General features: G+C 41.3%; 1 protein-coding gene across 1 annotated transcript in view; it reads left to right on the top strand.

Moving 5' to 3' along the window:
- Positions 1-15,122, top strand: part of LOC141077556 (oocyte zinc finger protein XlCOF29-like) — a 56,244-nt gene that overhangs the window by 26,860 nt on the left and 14,262 nt on the right. The gene's annotated exons all lie outside the window — the stretch shown is intronic.

Genomic DNA, 15,122 nt, shown 5'->3' with positions numbered 1-15,122 from the left:
ATGGGGCAGCTCCCATCATGCGATTTTTTATCGCATCCGATCCTCTGACCGAGACAATCGCAGCATGCTGCGATTGTCACCGATTTTCGGATCGGATTCGACAATGCATGTCTATGGGGGTGAGAAAAAATGGGAGTAAAAACGGACCCGATGTGTGAGTTGCGATAAAAATCGCACCAAAAGCCGGCAATTTTTTTTCCCTAAAGACAGTAAAATCACAGTGTTCAGTTAAATAAAGCAACGAATTAATAGATATAGACACATTAAATAAATATATATATATTTTATACATGTTATAGAGACACATTAGTATCTATATTTCTAGTTCATACAGTTCTTAATTGCAGAATAGCCGCTGACACATTAGCCGGCTTTTGTATAATTCTGCTCCTGCCCAACATGAAATGACGCATGGTTTACATATAGTTAACCATTTCATTTCATGTTTTTTATTTTATGTCTCTCACTATTAATTATATGAGGGCTTGTGGGTTAAATTTTGGGCTTGTAGGGGTTCATTTAAGGGGTTAATTTGTTGTAAATTACGGGGACTCTCTGCAGCCTCAGTGACGTCAGCGGGAGTCTCCGCAATTTAATACAACGAATTAACCCCTTAAATGAACCCCTACAAGCCCAAAATTTAACCTACAAGCCCTCATATAAATAATAGTGATAGACATAAAAAAAACAAAACATGAAATGAAATGGTTAACTATATGTAAACCATGTGTCATTTCATGTCGGGCAGGAGAATGTTATACAAAAGCCGGCTAATGTGTCAGCGGCTATTCTGCAATTAAGAACTGTATGAACTAGAAATATAGATATTAATGTGTCTCTATAACATGTATAATATATATATATAATGTGTCTATATCTATTCATTCTTTGTGTGGGGAAACCTGTCATTGGGCTCCATTATATGTCCATTTTGCTTTCCTGCGAGAAAATCTCGCCAGACGGATGTCAAAAGGATCTTTACATGCGATTAAAATCGCATCAATGAAGATAAATCGCATCAAAAACGCAACACTGGTTAAGATACCTTTGTGCGATTTCGGACCGTTAAAATGGGACCGATTTTTTATTGGTTGTGTGTGACTCCAGCCTAAGGCTGATGTCTGAATTCCTGGGTGAATGTGGACATCTCTGTCAACAATGCCTGCATCTATAGGTAAGTAGGGACCTGCTGTAATTAAAATCACCACCTGGTGGAGGGCGGAGTGCTCGGTCAGTAAGCTAACATACAAGAGACAAAAAACTGACTGGCACATCCAAACTAATGTGAATAGGTGCATACCAAGAGGAGCCACCCTCACATACAATATACAAAGAAATATTTTGCACAGAAATCATATTTTGTTTTCCACCAAAGAACTCAGGGGAGAAGCCTTTTTCATGTTCAGAATGTGGGAAATATTTTGCACAGAAATCACAATTTGTTACCCACCAGAGAACTCACACAGGGGAGAAGCCTTTTTCCTGTTCAGAATGTGGGAAATGTTTTACCAATAAGGCCTCATACCCATTGGCGATTAAAAAAACAGTCCGATTTCTGGACTGGAAAAAAGGGTGGAGTGTTATGCCAGTGTCATGCGATTTTTTTTTTTCCAGCCACTCTTTTTCTACAGTCATTTACAGGACCATTTACAGTGTTCTATACCACAGAATGGTGATGTATCCATTAAAAATGGATGGAAAATGGATGGTCCATTTTTGGTCCGTTTTTTTAATCGCACCCATTGACTTGTATTGGCGAAAATTGCAGCAAATCGCAGCATGCTGCAATTTTTTTCTCAGACCGATTTTGACTGAGAAAAAAATCGCAAGTGAGATGTCACCCATTGACTAACATGGGTCCGATTGCAATCCGATTAAAAATTGGATTGCAATCGTCCGATTTCATCGCCAGTGAGTATGAGGCCTAAATCAAATTGTGTTAAGCACCAGAGAATCCACACAGGGGAGAAGCCTTTTTCCTGTTAATGTGCTTCTTAATCGACATCAGAGCAGTCACACAGAGAAGATTTTTTCATTTTCTTAATGTGGGAAATATTTTACTTTTAAATCAACTGTTAATAAACATCAGAGACGTCACACAGGGGAGAAGCCTTTTTTCTGTTCATAATGTTTGAATAGTTTTAACCACAATTAAATCTTCTTAAGGGGTTGTCTCTTGTCATTCCTCTCTCCCTCTTTCCTCATAGACTGTAAGCTTGCGAGCAGGGCCCTCATTCCTCTTGGTATCTGTTATGATCTATGTGATTATTGTTATGCTGTAATGTCTATTGTCTGTACAAATCCCCTCTGAAATGTAAAGTGCTGCGGAATATGTCGGCGCTATAGAAATAAAAATGTATTATTATTCCTAATGTTTGCTGACAAAAGGATAAAACTAAACGTTATTAATTCCAAATGTAAAACTATACCCAAAATTAACCCTCTGAAGGTTAGTCGGAAAGTGACTAATAGAAAAACATGTACCCCACGTCTCAGTATATAGGGTGAGGTGACGTTTACACACTCACTCTCCAAGCCTCTCATTTCTACTGGTTTCATCGTCCTCACCAAAGACGACTCATCAGGAGACTATTTAATATTGACCTATATTCAAGCGAGACTAAACGAAAAAAAAAAACTAGTATCATGTTATCCGAAACAGAAAACTAGCCACATATTGGCAGATCCCAAACTTCAAACTATATACTTCGGAAGTTTATAAGCCCCTCCAGTGTCAGGAATAGATAGCATCAGTTTGAATTTACCAAATGGCTTCAATGAAACAAAGAGTGAAAAATTTAAAGGGGTCTGAATACGAAGATTCTGGCTTGGCTTTTATCCTGTCATGTAACGAGGCTCGTTAAAGGGTCAACATTGACTTTTAGGATTGCTACTTCCAATAGGTGGCACTAGAGTTCTAGTCCTCTTCCTCTCTGAAGAGATGATTTGCATAATGCGCTGACGTTATTAATGGAGACCATTTTGGTGCAGATACGATCTTTTGGTCGTCCTTTGTTGCATTGTAATGCAATGTTGCAGCGACTAAAAAAAGTAATTCTGGAGTTTTTACATTTTTTCTCGTTACACCATTTAGCGATCGGGCTAATTCTTTTTTATAGTGATAGATCGGGCAATTCTGAACGCGGCTGTAACAAATATGTGTATGGGTTTTTTTTATTGTTTTATTTTTAAAGGAGGTGAGTTGAACTTTTACATTTTTTTTTAATATTACAGCATTGTATCTTAATGAACCAGACAACAATTTTTTAGCAATGAAGAATAATAGAATGTTATCTGTATGTTGGTTTTAAATTTAAGTGTTTAATTTCTAGTTGGTCAAGAAAACAGACTTTTGTTTGTGTCAGCCGGTGATAGTGACTTTTATTGTGCGCTTATCCTTGATCACTAGTGATGTTTGCTGATATGCTAATTATACATTGTGTTATGGAGCCAGTTTTTTGACTTCTAAAGCAGAGAGGGAAAAACTGTGCAAATAGTTTAACCCTTCCTTACCGATGAAGTAATAGTTAGTCATCGGTAAGGTCCCATGCTTTAAGGTGGGCTCCGGCGGTGAGCCCACCTCAAAGCCGCGACATGTCAGCTGTTATGAGCAGCTGACATGTGCCCGCATTAGGTGCGAATGGAATCATCGTCCGCTCACGCCTATTAACTAGTTAAATCCCGCTGTTAAAGCTGACAGCGGGCATTTGAATAGCACTTCTGGCCGCTGGGCCGGAAGTGAGCTCATCGCTGACCCCTGTCATGTGATCGGGGGTCAGCGTCACGTTGCCTCTTAGAGACCTCTATGGTTGTTCCAGGCAGATGGCTTTGAGCACTGCCCGGTGGTCGGTGCTCAAAGCACAGCAGTAAATCTGCTACATATGGGCGATCTGCTCAAAGCCCATATGTAGCAGAGCCGATCGGGTTATGCATGCTTCAAGCCTCCTATGGAGGCTATTGAAGCATGCCAAAAGTAAAAAAAATGTTTAAAAATAATAAAATAAAAAAAATAAAAGTTCAAATCACTCCCCTTTTGCCCCAATCAAAATAAAACAGTAAAAAAAAATCCCACATACACATATTAGGTATCACTGTGTTCAGAATCGCCCGATCTATCAATAAAAAGAAGCATTAACCCGATTGCTAAACGGCATAGCGAGAAAAAAATTCAAAACGCCAGAATTACGTCTTTTTGGTCGCCGCGACATTGCATTAAAATGCAATAACAGGCAATCAAAAGATCGTATATATAATTTTATATCCCAAAAGGGAAAAAAAGGAGGGATTTTAAATATATCATACAATGTTATATTACATATAGTCAATTTATCCCATCAATTTTTATCATATTATCAAAAATCAATTTATTATATGGCCAAATTTATCATTAGTATAAAAAAGCATAAAGTGCATAGTGCATTTTAAATGTAAGGTAATTAGGCCATGATAGTGTGGGGTTAATGAAAAACTACCCACCTGAATTCATACTGTGTATGTGACCACCGCCGCCTCACACTCCAACGCGCAACGCGCGTTGGAGTGTGAGGCGGCGGTGGTCACATAAACAGTTTTTATGCCCTCAAATCAGAGAGATGTGTCACACAAATTTCTTAATAAATAACATTTCCCTCATGTCTACTTTACATCAGCACAATTTTGGAAGCAAAAGAAGCAAAATTTTTTTTTGTTAGGAAGTTATAAGGGTTAAAAGTTGACCAGCGATTTCTCATTTTTACAACAAAATTTACAAAACCATTTTTTTTAGGGACCACATCATATTTAAAGTCATTTTGAGGGGTGTACATGACAGAAAATACCCAAAAGTGGCACCATTCTAAACACTAGACCCCTCAAGGTGCTCAAAACCACATTCAAGAAGTTTATTAACCCTTTAAGTGCTTCACAGGAACTAAAGAAATGTGGAAGGAAAAAATTAATATTTAACTTTTTTTTGCAAAAAATTTACTTCAGAACCAATTTTTTTTATTTTGACAAGTGTTAAAAGAGAAAATCAACCACAAAATTTGTTGTACAATTTCTCCTGAATACGCCGATACCCTATATGTGGGGGTAAACCACTATTTCAGCACACGGCAGAGCTCGCAAGGGATGGAGCGCCGTTTGACTTTTTCAACGCAGAATTGGCTGGAATTGAGATCGGATGCCATGTTGCGTTCGGAGAGCCCTTAATGTGCCTTAACAGTGGAAACCTCCAACAAGTGACCCCATTTTGGAAACTAGACCCATTAAGGAACTTATCTAGATGTGTGGTGAGCACTTTGAACCCCCAAGGGCTTCACAGAAGTTTATAACGTAGAGCCGTGAAAATAAGAAATCTATTTTTTTCCACAAAGATGATCTTTTCGCCCCCAAATTTTTATTTTTTACAAGAGTAACAGGAGAAATCATACCTGCATAGTTGTTATGCGATTTGTCCTGAGTACGCCGATACCCCATATGTGGGGGGGAACCACTGTTTGGGCGCATGGGAGAGCTCGGAAGGGAAGGAGTGCCATTTTGGAATGCAGACTTTGATGGAATGGTCTGCAGGCATCATGTTGCGCTTGCAGAGACCCTGATGGGCCTAAACAGTGGAAACCCCCACAAGTGACCCCATTTTGGAAACTAGACCCATTAAGGAACTTATCTAGATGTGTGGTGAGCACTTTGAACCTTCAAGTGCTTCACAGAAGTTTATAACGTAGAGCCGTGAAAATAAAAAATCCATTTTTTTTCCACAAAAATGATCTTTTCGCCCCCAAATTTTTATTTTTACAAGGGTAGCAGGAGAAATCATACCCGCACAGTTGTTATGCGATTTGTCCTGAGTACGCCGATACCCCATATGTGGGGGGGAACCACTGTTTGGGCGCATGGGAGAGCTCGGAAGGGAAGGAGTGCCATTTTGGAATGCAGACTTTGATGGAATGGTCTGCGGGCATCATGTTGCGCTTGCAGAGCCCCTGATGGGCCTAAACAGTGGAAACCCCCCACAAGTGACCCCATTTTGGAAATTAGACCCCCTAAGGAACTTATCTAGATGTGTGGTGAGCACTTTGAACCCCCAAGCGCTTCACAAAAGTTTAGAAACGCAGAGCCGTGAAAATAAAAAGTCTTTTTTTATTTCCACAAAAGTGATTTTTTAGACCCCAATTTTTAGACCCCCAAAGTTGGCAAATAGTGGAAACCCCTCAATTCTTGCTCCAACCCTAACCCCAACACACCCCTAACCCTAATCCCAACCCTAACCCTAATCCCAACCCTAATCCCTAATCCTAATTCTAACCCTAATTCTAGTTCGCCCTAACCCTAATTCTAACCCTAGTCGTGACCCGAGCCCTAACTCTAGCCCTAGCACAACCCTAACCCTAGCCTAACCCTAGCCCTAACCCTAGCCCAACCCTAACCCTAGCCCAACCCTAACCCTAACTCTAGCCCAACCCTAACCCTAGCCCAACCCTAACCCTACCCTAACCCTACCCTAACCCTAACCCTAGCCCAACCCTAACCCTAATGGAAAACTGAAAAAAAAAATATTTTCTTTATTTCATTATATTGGCCTCTATAAGGGAGTGATAAACGGGGGGGTTATGTACTTTTTTTTTATTTTGATCACTATGATCGTTTATCATAGTGATCAAAATAATGAATGGAATCTGCCAGCCGGAGCCGGCAGATTCCCGGCGGGCGCACTGCGCATGCGCATGCGCCCGCCATTTTCAAGATGGCGGCGCCCATCGGAGGATGCCGGCGGGACGTGGGACCACCGGGAGGGGATGGAGGGCCACGGAGAGGTACCGGGGGGGGATCAGGGACCCTATTTCTCTCTCCTCTGATGTGCGATCACATCAGAGGAGAGAGAAATTAAATGTAAAATCGCGGCTTTTTTTTTTTTTGCGGTCGCCATTATAGGGTTAATAACGGCGATCGCAAAAGTGGGGGTCGGTAAAAACCGACCGATTCATGTTCTCTGGGGTCTCGGCTACCCCTGGCAGCCGAGATCCCGGAGAAAATCCGACACTGGGGGGCGCTATTCACTTAAATCACAGCGCCGTGAATTAACGGCGCTGTGGTTTTAGTACCCTTAATTACCGCCATTAAAAGGCGTATCGGCGGTCATTAAGGGGTTAATAACAGTGATGGATAATAAAATCTATGGGAAGTGTTTGTGGTGAAGTGTATACACTCCTAGAAATGTTTCCTCTACAATATAGAGATATAAATGATCAGTATTAGGACGTGTAACAAAGAGGAATCTGTTATTATATAGAGAGAATGTAATGAGCAATAAATGACGAGGATAATCGGGAATGAAATTGTTATTAATAATATAATGAGATCCCAGCACCTGACACTTCCCGGGATATATGGGCTTATATTAGAATCCCAATTACCAACTGGAAAGATAAAAACAAAGGGAAAAGGGCGGAACAAAAAACAAGCCCCAAACACCTCATAACCCACAATGTAAGGGCAGAAAAATACCGGAAATATAAGTTTCTATTCACACTGCAATATTAGTCACCTGTGATCTGTGTCTCTCCCAGAAGAGAAGTCATCACAGCGTCATTCCCCGTAATAACCGTATAGAGGAGGAAATGATGGCGGAGAGAGCGTCCATTGTTAGAATAGTGGGGAGACACAGATGGGATCCAATGCTCCTGACTGTCCGGATGTCTAGAGGATCGTCACCATCGGAGAGTAAAGTGCAGATCGGCGATCTTGTGACCGTTGTATTATGGGGAAATAAGAAACAAATAAGACACATTGAGATCAGAGAAAACTGTTTTATGTAATAAAGAGTGTAGAGAACGAATTCCACCAAACCCCCTATAGGAAAGGGGAGAAGCGGAGAACTTCATCTACACCATTGGGATGTCAGGGATTTAATTGCCGGATCCATTTAGTCTCTAATTGTGACCAGATCTTTTCCCAGTCGCCCCCTATTGGTAACCAGGACCCTATCGGTGCCAGAGACACGGAGTAAGCTGGAATCACAGGTATGTGTTTTATAGTCAACTCCTCTAAATCAGAAGCCATGAACATAACGCTGACCTGACACAACTGATTTCTAACTTTCCCTGTAAGTGGCAGAAAGACGCAATTAACCCCTTCATGCTGCGGCCCATTTTCGTTTTTTTGTTTCTATTTTTTCCTTCCCTTCTTCCCAGAGCCATAACTCTTTATCTCTCTGGCCACATAGACATATGAGGGCTTGATGTTTGCGGGGCGAGTTGTACTTTTCAATGACTCCCTTAAGTTTACCACATAGTGTACTCAAAAACGAGGAAAAATTCCAAGTGCGGTGAAATTGTGAAAAAACAATTCTGACATTGTTTATTGTGAATTGTTTTTGTACATTTTGTGGTATAATTGACCATGTAATATGATTCTCCTCATCACTATGATTACGGCGACACCGAACATGTCCAGTTTTTATTATTCTTTTAGTGGAGAAAAAAAATCTGAGGTTTGGAAAGAAACATTTTTGGAGCAGTTCCTCCATTTCCCGAGCCCCGTAACATTGTTATTTTCCTCCGGTGGAGCTGTATGATGGATTATTTTCTGCAGGACGAGATAACGTTTTTATTAGTACAATTGTGATCGCTCGTTACAGCATTTTTTGTGGAATTGTGCCATCCATAAATACGTAATTTTGTCATTCTCACATTTTTTCTATTTCCGGTGTTTACTGATCGGGTTAATTGTTTTTATGTTTTTTTACAGAGCGGTAAAAGACACACAGGCAGTGCTGTACAAAAACAACAGATAATGTAACAAAAAAGAACAGCGAGCACTGAAGGAGATAAAAACTGCCAAGATCCTGTTATTAGAGAAGCCGATAAAGGCAATAATGTAGTGTTAGTAGCAATGGACAATATAGTAAGGAGCAGAAAGACAGCGATCAGAGAGCAGCACAGAGAAAAACAAGCGCTGATCCCACAAATAACGAGAAGGAACAACTAAGATCTTCTCTGAGATTTCACATAGAGAAGGGACGATTGTCTAATATCAGAGAAACTCTTCCCTGAATTTCCACACAAGCCGCATTGGTGTTATATTCCTAAAGTCCACAAAGACGCAGCGCCCCCACCAGGCCGCCCGATAGTGTCCGGGGTCGGATCAGTAACAGAATCTTTATCTACATTTATAGACCGGTGTCTGAGACCATTACTGAGAATAGCACCTGCTCACATCAAGGACACCGGAGATTTATAGAGAATTGTGTCCGGTATAGATTGGCAGGAGGGTTATAAATTGGCTTTGATCGACATCGGGAGCTCCTGTGACTCAGCTCCACCAGCGCTGCCGATCCCCCCCCCCGGGTTTACTGAATTCAGACTGTGGGACAGACCCCCATTTGACACTTTAACTTTTGCCCTATTATCCTTCTGAAAATTTGGGGTGCGTCTTTTGGTCCAGTGCGGCTTATAGTACAAACCAATGAAGGGACTGCTTGAACCGTAACGGGGTCCATCTGAGACCCCCATGCAGAAGCCAAATGTCCTGAGAACTGGACCTGCTGGACCACAAATTGACATTTCTCCAGGTTACGAAATAAATAGTTGTCACGTAGAACTTGGAGAACCTGTCTGACATGCTCAGCATGCTCCTCCAGAGGACGCGAGTAACTTAATATATAGTGTTGAGCATTCCGATACTGCAAATATTGGGTATCAGCCGATATTCGCTGTATCGGAATTCTGATACCGAGTACCAATATTTTTTCAATATCGGATACCGGTATCGGAAGTCCCCATAATGCAATGAGCCACTGTTGTGGCTGTGATTGGCTGCTGAAATGATGTCATCATTATGCGCGGTCTGTGCTGACTGCGGGGGGTCTGCGCCTACAGCGGGGGTCTGTGCCGACTGTCGGGGGTCTGTGCCGGCTGCCGGTGGTCTGTACATGCCTCTCGGGGGTCTGTACAGGCCTGTCGGGGGCCTGTGCCGGCTGCCGGTGGCCTGTATGGGCCTCTCGGGGGCCTGTGCTGGCTGCCAGTGGTCTGTACGGGCCACTTGGGGGGCCTGTGCCGGCTGTCGGTGGTCTGTGCCGGCTGCCGGGGGCCTGTGCCGGCTGCCGGTAGTCTGTAGGGCCTCTCGGGGGCCTGTGCCGGTTGTCGGTGGTCTGTGCCAGCTGCCGAGGGCCTGTGCCGGCTGCCGGTAGTCTGTACGGGCCTCTCGGGGGTCTGTGCCGGCTGCTGGTGGTCTGTACATGCCTCTCGGGGGTCTGTACAGGCCTGTCGGGGGCCTGTGCCGGCTGCCGGTGGTCTGTATGGGCCTCTCGGGGGCCTGTGCTGGCTGCCAGTGGTCTGTACGGGCCACTTGGGGGCCTGTGCCGGCTGTCGGTGGTCTGTGCCGGCTGTCGGTGGTCTGTGCCGGCTGCCGGGGGCCTGTGCCGGCTGCCGGTAGTCTGTAGGGCCTCTCGGGGGCCTGTGCCGGTTGTCGGTGGTCTGTGCCAGCTGCCGAGGGCCTGTGCCGGCTGCCGGTAGTCTGTACGGGCCTCTCGGGGGTCTGTGCCGGCTGCTGGTGGTCTGTACATGCCTCTCGGGGGTCTGTACAGGCCTGTCGGGGGCCTGTGCCGGCTGCCGGTGGTCTGTATGGGCCTCTCGGGGGCCTGTGCTGGCTGCCAGTGGTCTGTACGGGCCACTTGGGGGCCTGTGCCGGCTGTCGGTGGTCTGTGCCGGCTGCCGGGGGCCTGTGCCAGCTGCCGGTAGTCTGTACGGGCCTCTCGGGGGCCTGTGCCGGCTGTCGGTGGTCTGTGCCAGCTGCCGAGGGCCTGTGCCGGCTGCCGGTAGTCTGTACAGGCCTCTCCGAGGCCTGTGCCGGCTGTCGGTGGTCTGTGCCGACTGCCGAGGGCCTGTGCCGGCTGCCGGTGGTCTGTGCGGGCCTGCCGGGGGTCTTGTGTGTGTGCAGGCATCATCCGATGGGACTACAAGTCCCATCGGGCGATGCCTGCTACAATGACAATGATTGACATATTAGCCAATGATGGGACAGTAGTAGTCCCATCATCCGGCTAATGTGTTGAATGTAAAAAAAAAAAAAATACTACATGCATACTACATATATACTACATTCATACAACATACATACATACTACATACATGCTACATACTACATATATACTACATTCATACAACATACATACATACTACATACATACTACATACTACATATATACTACATTCATACAACATACATATATACTGCATTCATACAACATACATGCATACTACATACATGCTACATATATACTACATTCATACAACATACATATATACTACATATATACTACATTCATACAACATACATACATACTACATACATGCTACACATATACTACATTCATACAACATACATACATACTACATACATGCTACATATATACTACATTCATACAACATACATACATACTACATACATGCTACATATATACTACATTCATACAACATACACACATACTACATACATGCTACACATATACTACATTCATACAACATACATACATACTACATGCATACTACATTCATACAACATACATATATACTACATACTACATACATACTACATATATACTACATTCATACAACATACATATATACTACATATATACTACATTCATACAACATACATACATACTACATACATGCTACATATATACTACATTCATACAACATACATATATACTACATATATACTACATTCATACAACATACATACATACTACATACATGCTACAGATATACTACATTCATACAACATACATACATACTACATAAATACTACATTCATACAACATACATATATACTACATATATACTACATATATACTACATTCATACAACATACATATATACTACATATATACTACATTCATACAACATACATATATACTACATATATACCACATATATGCTACATATATACTACATTCATACAACATACATATATACTACATATATACCACATATATGCTACATATATACTACATTCATACAACATACATACTACATACATACTACATTCATACAACATGCATACTACATACATACTACATTCATACAACATGCATACTACATACATACTACATACATATATACTAATCCAAAACAAACAAAGAGACCTGCACTAAAAGGATTAAATAGAGGCAGCAAAAGTGGACAAATGATGTACAAAGGCACCTAAGTAAACATGTACCAGTTCAATAAAGGTACAAACTATAAATACTATACATAATCACACATAAAACAATAGCACTAAACACTCATCATCAAGGAAACAAGCATGCACTCACCAGAAAAAAGGGGGATGATGATGAAGAAATGGCCGGAGTGAGCCTCCCGACCCCCTGGAGGAGGCGTGGGCAGAGGCCATCATGACGGGGGGTTGTAAGTTTAGTGAGGGAAGGGTTAAAGGGGAGGGGGAGCTAGGGGGTATTTAAGACGGTGACTGGGGGGTGCCCGCCCTCTGTTCCTGTTTCTCCCAGCTCCAGAACAGTCCCACCATCCCTCCCTTTTTCTTTTGGGACAGCGGTGCGTGATTCTATTTTGGGTCATGGCGGTTTTGGGGGAGGGGGAGTCCTTGAAGTCGGTGGAAATTGGTTTTGGAGACTGTGGGTAGGGTCTCCTTTGTTTAAAGGTATGCTGGTCGTGATCTGGTGAAAGGTGGATGGGGAGTTTTCCGTTGGAAGAGGGCGGATCTCCAAGGAGTTTGTGGACAACATCTATTGGTGTGCTGGTGCTCCCGAGCCTGTGGGGTAACGGCTGGAAGCAAATGGTCGGGGGTTGTTCACAATATTTTGGACTATTTCACCATGATCTTGTGGCTTCAAGGACTTCTCCTTCCAGGGTTAAATTCATTGTACTCATGTTATTTATGATACAGTGTTTATTGTTTGTTTGTTGTTATAATAAAAGGCTGCTGTGGCCATAAAATTCCAAAAGAAATACCGGTGTCTGTGTATTAGTTGGCGCCGAGGTGGTGGTGGTGGTTTTATGGTCACGGTGGGGTTTCGGGGGTAAGTCAAGATGCTTGTTATCCCCACGAGGTAAATACTTGACAATACCAACGTCATGAGAGCTGCAGAGGGTCAATCACACAGTCGCGGTAACAATGCTGATTTGTGCATGAAACAACACTGTGGAAAAAAAGCTGAGTGTGTCTCGGAATAAACAAGGACATATGTTACAAAGACAGCAGGGGTTACATTCCAGGCAGAAGTGACTGGAGCACAGTACAGGACGATAATGACTTAGGAAGTCCGTGCACAGATGGCGTGCTGCCAAAACAAGAAGCGTGTGCACAAGGCACAGGGGAGAGCAGGAAGTGAAAGGAGCGGGAAGGGAAAGCCCTGGCCGAAGGCTTCCCTGGAAACCCGCTTAGAAACGGCCACCCGAGAGTACCTGGGCGTTTGACGTCACAGCCTGTACGGGGCAGTAAACAGGCCAAAAAGCAAACCAACGCATTTCGAAGGCGCAAACTGCCTTCTTCATCAGGGACATAGATACTACATATATACTAAATTCATACCACATACATACATACTACATACATGCTACATATATACTACATTCATACAACATACATACATACTACATACATGCTACATATATACTACATTCATACAACATACTACATACTACATACATGCTACATATATACTACATTCATACTACATACTACATACATGCTACATATATACTACATTCATACAACATACATACATACTACATACTACATACATGCTACATATATACTACATTCATACAACATACATATATACTACATTCATACAACATACATACATACTACATACATACTACATATATACTACATTCATACAACATACATACATACTACATATATACTACATTCATACAACATACATATATACTACATACATACAACATATATACTACATTCATACAGCATACATATATACTACATACTACATACATGCTACATATATACTACATTCATACAACATACATACATACTACATACATGCTACATATATACTACATTCATACAACATACATACATACTACATACATGCTACATATATACTACATTCATACAACATACATACTACATACTACATACATGCTACATATATACTACATTCATACAACATACATACATACTACATACATACTACATATATACTACATTCATACAACATACATACATACTACATATATACTACATTCATACAACATACATATATACTACATACATACAACATATATACTACATTCATACAGCATACATATATACTACATACTACATACATGCTACATGTATACTACATTCATACAACATACATACATACTACATACTACATACATGCTACATATATACTACATTCATACAACATACATATATACTACATTCATACAACATACATGCATACTACATACATGCTACATATATACTACATTCATACAGCATACATATATACTACATACTACATACATGCTACATGTATACTACATTCATACAACATACATACATACTACATACTACATACATGCTACATATATACTACATTCATAAAACATACATACATACTACATACATGCTACACATATACTACATTCATACAGCATACATATATACTACATACTACATACATGCTACATGTATACTACATTCATACAACATACATACATACTACATACTACATACATGCTACATATATACTACATTCATAAAACATACATACATACTACATACATACTACATATATACTACATTCATACAACATACATATATACTACATACATACAACATATATACTACATTCATACAGCATACATATATACTACATACTACATACATGCTACATGTATACTACATTCATACAACATACATACATACTACATACTACATACATGCTACATATATACTACATTCATACAACATACATGCATACTACATACATGCTACATATATACTACATTCATACAGCATACATATATACTACATACTACATACATGCTACATGTATACTACATTCATACAACATACATACATACTACATACTACATACATGCTACATATATACTACATTCATAAAACATACATACATACTACATACATACTACATATATACTACA

This window comes from Dendrobates tinctorius, unplaced genomic scaffold, assembly GCF_039654945.1.
Source record: "Dendrobates tinctorius isolate UK_male_01 unplaced genomic scaffold, ASM3965494v1 ptg000456l, whole genome shotgun sequence".
NCBI lineage: Eukaryota > Metazoa > Chordata > Amphibia > Anura > Dendrobatidae > Dendrobates > Dendrobates tinctorius.
This window is presented reverse-complemented; position numbering and strand designations above follow the sequence as displayed.